We start from the raw sequence: 12505 nt of genomic DNA on the forward strand, positions 1-12505 counted from the left end.
AACTTTGGAATTACCTGTTTTTCTCCATAAATTGACAAACAAATGTTGGTTGAATTAATGGTCAAATTCTCCTCAGAAAAAGTTATTTCCTTTAATAGATTATGCGCATAATCGAGACAAGGCACACAACACACAAAAGTCGAAGCGTTGTCTAATTACGTATTTGGATTACATGGTTTATATAACTTCTTATATTTCTTATCTACTTCTAATAGCATGCATCATTCTGATTACTTTTTAAGCAGGTTACGCCTCTTAGTAGATATGTTGGCGCAACTCGTGATACATCATAGACTAGACATTTTCTTTGTCTTTGTCAGCAATAATATTTATGATTACATAAGCATTTTTCTAACAACATGTTATTAAATTAATGACACACAAACAATGATAATCCTTTATGTTGAACACATCTATTAACCATTCACAGTGCTGGTGGAAAAAGTAAGTAAACGCTTGGATTTAATAACTGGTCAAACCTCATTTGGCAGCTATAACCTCAAACGCTTCAAGCAGCTGCAGATTGGACCTACGCAACATTTAGGGGCCACTACGAAAGGTACATTTTTTTTTTAAACCATTTGTAGTAGATTTACTTAGATGTTTAGATTAATATTTCTGCTGCATTACACAACTTCTGCTGAGCTTCAACTGGTGGACTATCACCCTGACATTATCCTCTATGAAACCTTGATAAACTTGGGAATTAATTGTCCCCTTGATGATGGCAAGCTGTCCAAGCCCTGAGGTAGCGAAGCAGCACTAATCATGATGCTACCTGCACCATACTTCACCATTGAGATGTGGGTATCATATCAGCAGATGCTTCTTGAGAATAGCAAACTCAAAATGTTTTTTCTTATGTCAAAGTAGCTCTAAAATACACCTTCAATCATGTTTCATTGATTGGACCAGGTTAGCCTTTATTGAAGTGACTAGCCTTTATATATAAATTGTATAATAATGTCTGTGTTATTAGTTAAAACAGATTGTATTTGTTCATTATTGTAACTTAGATGAAGATCATATCACTAAATTGTAAATATTTGCCCTGATTTTATAATGACCTCAAATACCTAGGATTTTAATATTTTTGTAATTACAAGGCAAATATGAAAAGATACATTACCATTTCCAAAGTATTTTTTTTTCTTTGGTATGTAAGGGTGTAGAAAAAATCAGGACAAATATTCTAACCCCTCCCCCCACAAAAGCAGGCAGTCTAGGCTATTTCACAAAGATCATTTGGCCACTTTTCATACAGCCAATTCCTAACCAGTGGCAATGGGGACTATTTCTGATGCCTTGATTATGATGATGACTGAAAGTAGCAGGGAGAAATGTTGTACGCCGAAAAGGTGGGTTTTCAGAGAGCTTTTGAAAGTTGCGTATGAGTCTAATGGAACAGGGAAGGGAATTTCACAGGAGGGGTACAGCAACGGTGAAATCCTGAATACAGAAGTGGGAATAAGTAATGAGAAGATAGCCACAAGTGGCAAGAGAAACGAAGAGGGCGGTCAGGGGTGTATTTGGATAGGAGGGTAGAGATTTAAGAGATGACAATGTGAGAGCATAAGAGTGTGAATAAAAGTGAGTAAAAGTGTGAGAGAGTGTGAGTGAGATGATGATGGGAGATGGGAGTAACGCTGTACCACTATCAATGTCTGGCTCTGTATATAGTGATGAGAGTTATGCTGTACCACCTTCAGTGACTGCCTTACTATTTAATGATGGGAGTTATTCAGTACCACATGCAGTCTCAGTATATAGTGATTGGAGTTGTGGTGTGCCACTGTCAATGTTTGACTCATTATATAGTGATAGAATACGCTGTACCATCATATGTGTCTGGCTTGATATATAATGATAGGAGTAATGCTGTACCACCATCTCTGTGATGATGGGAGTTGTAGTGTACTACTGGCTCAATATATATAATGATGGGAGTTGTGGAGTATAACAATCAGTGTCTGGGTCACTATGTAATGATGAGAGTTGTGGTGTACCATCAGGCTCAGTATATATTGAAGGGAGCTATACTGTACCACCTTCAGGCTCAAAATATAGCGATGGGATTTATGCTGTACCCCCTCAGTGTCTGGCCTGCTATATAGTGATGGGATTTATGCTGTATAACATATGTCAGTTATGCGTATGCACATTATGTACTGTATGATATCTATGTCTGGCTAACTGTATACTGATGCTACCTCTGGAATGCCTAGGGTTACTTTAAGCTCATGCAAAACACTTTCCAAGGCTCCGACCGGCACAAAATGCGAATAAATCGCTGGGTTTGTGGATATTAGTTTTACTATTATTTGTAATACTCTGCAGCTCTAATATCATTAATCTCCTTGTTAGTTATTTATCTTCTTTCCTTAAAATAACCTCTGTAAAAGTGATAAAGTTCATCTGCCTGAGAGAGATGCTGCACAGGACATGTATCCATCACATTCCAAGGTTATGTGGTAGAGTTGGTGCGAACTTGGTGATATAATCTGTGCCATAATAACTAGGCAGAGCTAAATTATGCTAATTATGTAGTTTGGGCAGACAGTTTTGGGGCAGTGGGTGTGGTAAATTTTTAAGCTGTGCTGCAAAGTGTCCCTGAATACGTTTTTCAAATGTTGGCAACTATGCATTAAGCCCTGTCCAGCGTGACCAACAGTTCCCACACTGACAAGGTTATCATACTGTATATTGTAAAAAATCACTAGTTAATAGTAGTCACCAGTCCCAATTCTGTTGTGGCAGTTCTTAGATCATGCCTGTTAACCAAAGTCTTCCCAATCAGTGTATTGATTTCTTGTCAACATTTAATGCTATTGCCCACACAGAAAAATGTGTCCTATCTAAAGAGACATTGCCAAGGCATTGTATGAAAAGATGGTTATGTAATTTGTATCATTTTGCAAAGAAGCTTTTAATACAGATTGCAAAATGTCTCATGCAGCATCGCTGTTTTGGGTTAAACACGTAAGTTCTGCTTGGTTATCAGATTTCTCCACATGTAGAGGTTTTATTGTTTAACAACAAGCTATCCTGTTAAGCACTCACTATTAAACCAAGCATAATATGTAATGTTATAGCTTTCATATTAGTGAAGTCACAAACTTTTCAAATTAAAATTCAGGTTATATATTACCATTAAGTTAAGTTAAGATAAAGGGTGGAAAATACCTGATTATTATTGTCATTAAGTTGTTCCCCAAAGGTATAGCCATAATATTTTATGTAAATATTCATGCGTCCGGCATGACCCCTCAGTGAAGGTCGCATTGGACTCCTGTTTTCAGCTCATCAGTATTTTCCACGGAGTCTACCTGCACCATTCTAGCAGACTCTGCACGGGCATCTACTGCTGCAGTTCCTCTGCAAAGTTATTGTCACAAATATCTTACAATAAAATGCCATCCCAAAACATGTAATATAGCAGCTTGGTAGCATTTCCCACTTACAACATAACAAAAAATCTGGCGACTGGCAATCTTACTTCAGCAAACTAGTTCAGATCCCAAAATTACATTACATCAGACACATATTCATGCAACTTAATGTGATTTATTATTTCAAAAGATATCAAATGAATTGACTAAATTCATTTTTATTCTCAATAGATAGGGGGGCAATGTGCACAAACACTATGCAAATACCATGTCTGTAACACTATGACTGTGTGCCAAGCAACCAGTAATGAGAAAGATAAGAGGTACAGGACAGTCAGGCAGCTAGCTGGGTTACAGTTAGAAGGCGGGGTAGGGGGAAAAGCGCCAGGGAGGCTAGTCCTGATCTAGCACACCCCAACAAGTTTGCCCGGTTGGCAGATGAGGGGGATGTTAGTTCAGAGATAGCAGTACTGCAGCAAGTCCCTGCCTCTGACCACCAGAGGGGTGTCTGCTCCAGTAAGGAGGGAAGGAGGAGCGCAGGGCAGGCCAGACAGGTGCTGGTAGTGGGGGACTCAATTATTAGGGGGACAGACAGGGCGATCTGTCACAAAGACCGGGATCGCCGAACAGTGTGTTGTCTGCCTGGCGCTCGAGTTCGGCACATCGCGGATCGGGTTGACAGATTACTGGGAGGGGCTGGAGAAGACCCAGCAGTCATGGTGCACATTGGCACCAATGACAAAGTGAGAGGTAGGCGGAGTGTCCTTAAAAATGATTTCAGGGACTTAGGTAGCAAGCTTAAGGCAAGGACCTCCAAGGTAGTATTTTCTGAAATATTACCTGTACCACGTGCCACACCAGAGAGGCAGCGGGAGATTAGGGAGCTAAACAAGTGGCTCAGAAGCTGGTGTAGGAAGGAGGGGTTTGGGTTCATGGAGAACTGGGCCAACTTCTCGGTCGGATACAGGCTCTACGGTAGGGACGGGCTGCACCTCAATGGGGAGGGTGCAGCTGTGCTCGGGGAGAAGATGGCCAGAAGGGTGGAGGAGTGTTTAAACTAGGTAAAGGGGGGGGAGGGAAACTACAATATAGAAGGGGAAGATAGTGTAGATAGAAAGCTGGGGCTTATAAATGTACCTGGGGGTGGAGCGGAGGGAGGGGTTAGAATAGTCAATAGGGATAGGCTTCATAGGGAAAAAAACCATACACCTCTAAATTGTATGCTTACTAATGCCAGAAGTCTGACCAATAAAACTGACGAACTGGAGTTAATAATGTCTGAAGAAAACTATGACATAGTGGGTATAACAGAGACATGGTTGGATGATAGCTATGACTGGGCGGTTAACATACAGGGTTATAGTCTATTCAGGAAGGATTGAAAAAAACAAAAAGGGGGAGGAGTTTGCCTTTATGTAAAGTCCAGCCTAAAGGCCACACTGCGGGAGAATATATGTGAGGGAAATGATAATGTGGAGTCATTATGGGTAGAAATATATGGAAAGAAAAATAATAAAATACTGATCGGGGTTTGCTATAAGCCACCAAATATAATGGAAGCAGCAGAAGATCAATTATTAAAGCAAATAAACAAGGCAGCAAATCACAATGAGGTGGTTATTATGGGGGACTTTAACTATCCCGACATAAACTGGGAAACAGAGACCTGTGAATCTCATAAAGGAAACCGGTTTCTGACTATAAGTAAGGATAATTATCTGTCCCAAATGGTACAGGACCCGACCAGAGGGGGCGCCCTACTGGACTTAATATTAACCAACAGACCTGACAGAGTAACTAATGTGCAGGTCAGGGGGCATCTAGGAAATAGTGATCACAATATGATACATTATAACTTGTCCTTCAATAAGGGAACTCTTAGAGGAGCCACAAGGAAGGCAAAGTTTGATCAACTAAGAGAAGCCCTTAACACTGTAAATTGGGAAAATGTCCTCAAAAACAAGAGTACAGACACTCAATGGGAGATTTTTAAGGATATCTTAAATTCTCACTGTGAAAGGTACATACCGTATGGGAATAAAAGAGTCAGGAACAAGAGAAAACCAATGTGGATAAATAAAAATGTAAAGGGGGTAATAAATGGCAAAAAAAAGGCATTTAAGCTACTAAAACAGGAAGGCAGTGAGGAAGCACTAAAAAGCTATCGGGAAAAAAATAAAATATGTAAAAATCAGATAAAAGCAGCAAAAGTGGAGACAGAAAGACTCATTGCCAAAGAGAGTAAGACAAACCCCAAAATGTTCTTTAACTATATAAATAGTAAAAAGGTTAAAAATGAAAGCGTTGGCCCCTTAAAAAGTAATGAGGGAGAAGTTATAGACGGGGATCAGGAAAAAGCTAATCTATTAAATATATTCTTCTCTGCTGTATTCACAGAGGAAAATGAAATGCCAGGTAATATACAGCAGGATGAGATAACTGCCCCAGTACATGTCGCCTGTCTAACCCAGGAAGAAGTGCAGTGCCGCCTAAAAAAAATCAAAATAGACAAATCACCAGGTCCAGATGGCATTCACCCCCGCGTTCTAAGGGAGCTAAGTAATGTAATAGACAGACCCCTATTTCTAATATTCAAGGACTCTATAGTGACAGGGTCTGTTCCCCAGGACTGGCGCATAGCAAATGTTGTGCCAATATTCAAAAAGGGGACAAAAAGTGACCCGGGGAATTATAGGCCTGTTAGTTTAACTTCTGTTGTGTGTAAACTGTTTGAGGGTTTCCTAAGAGATGCTATTTTGGAGTATCTCAATGAAAATAAGTGTATGACTCCATATCAGCATGGGTTTACAAGGGATCGGTCCTGTCAAACTAACCTGATCAGCTTTTATGAGGAGGTGAGCTCAAGACTGGATCGGGGTGAATCGCTGGATGTCGTATATCTTGATTTTTCCAAAGCATTTGATACGGTGCCACATAAAAGGCTGGTACATAAAATGAGAATGCTTGGGCTGGGGGAGAATGTGTGTATGTGGGTAAGTAACTGGCTCAGTGATAGGAAACAGAGGGTGGTTATTAATGGTACATACTCTGAGTGGGTTACTGTTGCTAGTGGGGTACCACAGGGGTCAGTTTTGGGTCCTATTCTTTTTAATATATTTATTAATGACCTTGTAGAGGGATTGTATAGTAAAGTATCAATCTTTGCAGACGATACTAAGCTCTGTAACGTGGTTAACACAATAGAGGACAGTGCACGATTACAAATGGATCTGCATAGGTTGGAGGCTTGGGCTGGGATGTGGCAGATGAGGTTCAACACAGATAAATGTAAGGTTATGCACATGGGGAAGAAAAATCCAGGCTGGGAATATGTATTAAATGGGAAAACACTGGGGACGACTGACATGGAAAAGGACTTAGGAGTTTTAGTTAACAGTAAATTTACCTGTAGCGACCAGTGTCAGGCAGCTGCTGCTAAGGCAAATAAAATCATGGGGTGCATCAAAAGGGGCATAGATGCCCACGACAAGGAAATAATTCTACCACTGTACAAGTCGCTAGTCAGACCACACATGGAATACTGTGTACAGTACTGGGCACCAGTGTACAAGAAAGATAGATATAGTGGAGCTGGAGAGGGTTCAAAGACGGGCAACCAGAGTAATAAGGGGAATGGGAGGACTACAGTACCCAGAAAGATTATCAGAATTAGGGTTATTTAGTTTGGAAAAAAGACGGTTTAGGGGGGATTTAATAACTATGTATAAATATATAAGGGGACAGTACAGAGATCACTCCCAGGACCTATTTATACCCAGGACTGTATCTATAACAAGGGGACATCCTCTACGGTTGGAGGAAAGAAGGTTTCTACACCAGCACAGACGGGGGTTCTTTACAGTAAGAGCGGTGAGATTATGGAACTCTCTGCCAGAGGAAGTGGTAATGGTAAACTCAGTAAAAGAGTTCAAAAGGAGCCTGGACGTGTTTCTTGAAAGCAATAATATTACAAGTTATGGATATTAGATTAATAGGGACAGAACGTTGATCCAGGGATTTATTCTGATTGCCATATTTGGAGTCGGGAAGGAATTTTCCCCCTGGTATGGGGCAATTGGCATCTGCTTCATAAGGGTTTTTTTGCCTTCCTCTGGATCAACACAGTAGGGACACAATATGTATATAGGTTGAACTTGATGGACTTTGGTCTTTTTTCAACCTTATGAACTATGTTACTATGTTACTATGTTACTAAGAAGGAACAGCTAGAAAAAAAGAACAGCTGTATGAGCACTAAAAAGCCATAGAAAAAAACAACGTCTATCACAGCTACCATCCTCACTACAGAGTCCTGGAATATGATATCCCTGTATCTTAAAGGATGCAGAGCTTTTTAATGAATCCTATGGCAGTTCTCTGCTTCAGGATTCCGCTTAGAATCCTCTCACTTTCAAAGCTAGAATACCCTTCTCTGCATTTTTCATTATGTCCTGTTTACCCACTATACACCGCTATATGAATGAGCAAATAAAAGCAATACTAATGAAACCAAAATTGCATAGCATGACTCTTGGGCATGTGCTGCCTCTACTGTGCAATCAAGAGAATATTGTGACAACCAATCTGTTGTCCCATATGTTATTTTGGCCCCATTCATGATTTCATGTATTGCACCCCCATCCCTGTGTTTTACCCCCTCAGCCAAAAGAATATATTCACTGACTTTCCCAAGGTTTAAGGGCTCATGGACCCTGTGTTTCCCTTGTGCTGGTTGGATTCCAATTGGAACTACAATGCTACGGACACCTGTTGTATCGCCACGTCACTCTTTTGGGGTTACACTATGCCCATGGTGGTAACGGAGAGGGAGCTCATTTGGTTTTATTACCTATCTTTAGGACCGGGGATTACTCAGTCGTGGCTTTTAAACTCTGCCTTTCAGACTATTCCCGGGGGTGTTTCTGGCTATGCTATCAGAGGGGCCAACGTCAGGTCAAGTCGTTGTTTTGGAACACAACATCGTTGCACCCTAAGCTATCCATTGGTACCCTGGTATTGACACCGCTACCTGGGGATCACCCCAAAATAGTGACCCCTTTTTAGGTGGGCATTGCTGGCCATAGAACTGTATAGAGGAGCCGGGCTGTCTGGTGGTGATGGGATTATACTCCTAATCCATGTTATGTTTTGTGTATAAATATCTGTGCTGTCCCCAATAAACTAAGTTCTGTTTTACCCCTACACTGTCTCGGCTAGTGCATGGGTGAATGAAGAGTTATTCCCTTGAGCAGTCAGCGGCAAAGAAGATCTCCACTGCAGAGCTACTCAATCAGAGTACGGGTCTCTATTTTTTTTTAATAGAAGGAAAGGGTTAAAGTGAAGCTGCCTGTTTCTGAATTATGAAACACAGCATGTGGTATTTGAACAGCTCAATTTCTGAGAAGCAGCAAGCAGTAAATCAGCATGTGCTGTACCTCCCGCAGACTGTTGGCTTTGAACACTATTGTTGACTCTTGATCACTTTCTTAAATATTAATGCATAACAAACACGAGTAAGTAAATAACTAAATAGAAGGAACGTGTTAAATATGTTCCCTATGCTAATTTGAGCTGACAGAGATTTCTAAATACAAGATTGGCGACACTAAAGCTACTACATTTTTTTTTATTCAAAGGGATACCTTAAATAGGTATTGGTACTACAGTAGGTAATATGGAATTTTGCCTTTTATACAACCTCTGCAACAAAACAAAATGGTTGTTGGTTTGTGTATCATTATGTAGTGTTGTTGTGATTTAAATGCGGACATTAATTAAATAAAATCAGTTACCATTCCCATTATGCAATAATTGGCTTACCACATGAATATGCATGATAAATAACATCATCATCTCTTACCAAGTCTGTGACGGGGCCGACCTGTACCCCGACCGGGTACGCCCGCCCTACGTTGCTTCCTCCGCCCCATGGCCATCGGGACACCAGCGATTAACCCCTTCACCGCCAGAGAGAAGGGGCTGCCTTACCACTGTGGCTAGCCAAAGCTGAGCTACACAGTGGGGCTATCGTCCTGAAAAGGACAATAAGTGATCATAGCAGAGGACACAGCTCTTCAGGAACCTCGGCGCCACTGTAGTATACAGAAGTATAGCAATACAGCGCTCTACCGCCCTGATAAGGGCAGCGCCGAGGCTCACCTCAATAACAACTCGCAGTGAGGTAAAACAGGGACTCTTTATTTGGTAAACGCATGGGCTTATATACAGGAAAAAGGTCATAAACCATGTCCACATAACCCCGCCCAGCCCAGACAGTCCAGCGCCACACTTAGGCCACCAAGCCCGGCAATGTCCGTACAGCTTTCAACTGTAATTTTCGGGGTGATCCCGAAGGAGCGGTGGCGATCCCCGGGCATTGATGGATAGCTCGGGGTCCTGAGGATATCCTGTCCAAAAAGCAAAGTGATCGGTCGCAGGGCCCCCCCGAGTTTGTGTTAGTGAGTATGAGTAATGTGTGTAATTTGTGTCTTTACATGTTGTATGTTAGAAGGGGGCAATGATGGCACAGACTAGATGGGGGCCTGGGGGGAATTTTCTCATCATGGCCCCGTAGTTTCTAGTTATGCCCCTGAAGGGCTCAAAAGAGTCACGAGAACAAACTTTTCTGTTATTAATCCTTAGCTATGAAATACAGAAATACTGCCACAGGCAAGTAAAAAGTTCTAAATACCAAGCAGCGGGTAATGGGAGGAGGAGGACATAGAACTGACCAAAGTCACAGCACATTTCCACTGTAGGGGGGTTTGTTCTAGTGTTGTCTACAAAATTGTAACCTAGCAACATGGTCTCAATAAGACAGAGGCATGAATGCAAACACAGCTTCACAGAAGGAACCACAGCTCTTGTCAGACGCCTGATCTAACAAGGAGATACCTGTACGGTCCTGTGAGCATAGTGCAAGGTGAGATATAAAACCCTGTAAGCTGCACTGCAGATACTATCACTGTTTTTTGTGGCAAGGTGCGATGGGCTAGATTACATGACCTGTCTAAATCCAGACTTTTGCTGAAAATGAAGACCCCATACTGAAAGAAAATTTACAAGTAATTCAAATCCAAAAACTGTTCAAATGCACCTACAGATTTAGTCAGAGTATCTAACAATCGTAGAGTATCATGTACTGATTACACATCTACAAGTCACTGTACATTTGATTAGGTCTAAGGAGAACCTACCCTAATTGATGTTAGGATGGGTTGTCGCCACAGCTGAAGCTCATTACAGTCAATGTTAATGTACAGCTAGTATTGTGCACACTTTTATTTTTGCTAATGGTTTTTTATTTTCCCTGTATTAAAATGTTTCGGTTTTGTAATTAATAGTGTGTATGAACCCAAAAAACAGCATTAACATTTATTTGTCAAATATTGGAATAAAGTGAAAATATGACTGTATAGGAAGCTAAATAATTATAGTATCTACAGTATATGATAGCTATAGTAAACATTGGTTACATTGAAATTACTGTAGGAGTAGCATTATTATTTCTTCTTAATTCTGCAGTCAGTGTGTTGGAATTTAAATGGTTACATTTTCATTGGTATATTGTGTTTTCCTATATATGTGGACAGTTTATTTCAGCTTTCTACAGTCCACAGCATTTCCTGAGATGAGTCTTGTAGATTCCAGTTTTTATGTTATGGGATGTACATTTAAAATGTATACATTTAAGTTGTGCTAGTAGTCTACACATAGTTATAGTTTGTATAGATGTCTATATGCTGATAAGACAAAACACACTGTTTATTTTTAATTAATACTTTCAAATACATTTGCTTTTTGTCTTGATACCTTCTGGTCCTGGGGGCAAATTAAGTCACTCCCCCCATTGTAACACATGCAAACATTAACACACACACACAGACTAACATGCGCACTTTAACACACACTCTTACATACACTAATACTAACACTTGGTAGGCTAGGTGCTTCAAATATTGTAATGGCTCATATAAAGGCTTCCCAATTAAAATGACCAAATCTTACATTTAGATGCATTCAGTAATATCTGATTTCTAGAAAGTTTTTTTTATTAACTAAAGTTATTTTATGTGCTGTATTTGGGTAAATGAGAGGCATTTTGTTGACACCAAATATAGGTACTGTGCTTTTTGTGAAGGTACGTGCATGTATTTTGTGAAGATCTATATTGGCACTTGGCATTTTGTAAAGTTGAATGCAGGCACTCAGGAACGTGTGAAGCTATGTGCAGGCATTAGGCATTTTGTAAAGCTAGATGTGAGTGCTCACTTCATAAAATACTAGGTCATATTCTCACATTTAACTTCACACAATGCCTTAGCTGTGTCTGTCAAAATGTGGTTCAGTGTTCGTGCTGTCATACAAGTCCAATAAAAAATAAGGTCCATCTGGTAGGAAATTTTGAGTTAATGCTTTGTACTCATCTAATACTGCCTATTAAATGGGAATGCACCTGTTTAAATACTGGATTAGAAGATTATGTTTTAATCCTCAAAGAGCAGTAGCTATGTAGGTTGTGAAGATGCTATTCATATATCTGTTCCAAAGGCTATTAATGATGTAAGAGAAGGAAAATGTGTCAAAGAAGATTTCCTTTCTTACTTTGTTATGGTTGCCATTTTAAGTCAATCAAGTAAGGATAACACTATCACTGATCTAATCCCAATAATTAGATTATATAGGGTTATAGGAATGATGGATCTGTATATAACTTGATCATGATACCCCTGATAAGAGTTTAGGGCAGAAGCTACATATTGCACATCTAACCTGTTTCATAATTTATTTAAGGATAATCCAAAATTAAATCAACTTTTAATTAAGTGAATCTTAATAGCTGATAACTGAACCAGAGAAGCCTGCAAAGGAAGAATGATTCGGCAAAGTGATCAACCCTTTACTATTAACATGACAGATTATGTTATGTGATATTACCATGTCACCTTCTAATTAAAAATGAACTCTAATAAGATTAAGAAAAATATGACACTTTCAAAACAATATATAGCGAACCAAAAATATTTGAATTCATTGTGTTTGGGATTTATTGTTACACGAGAAGATTAAATGAATGCCTATGTTTGCTTCTAAATGAATGCTCTAATTACAGAGAA

Source organism: Sceloporus occidentalis, unplaced genomic scaffold (genome assembly GCF_023333645.1).
Source record: "Sceloporus occidentalis isolate IW3139 unplaced genomic scaffold, rSceOcc1.0.p SCAF_30, whole genome shotgun sequence".
Taxonomy (NCBI): Eukaryota; Metazoa; Chordata; class Lepidosauria; order Squamata; family Phrynosomatidae; genus Sceloporus; species Sceloporus occidentalis.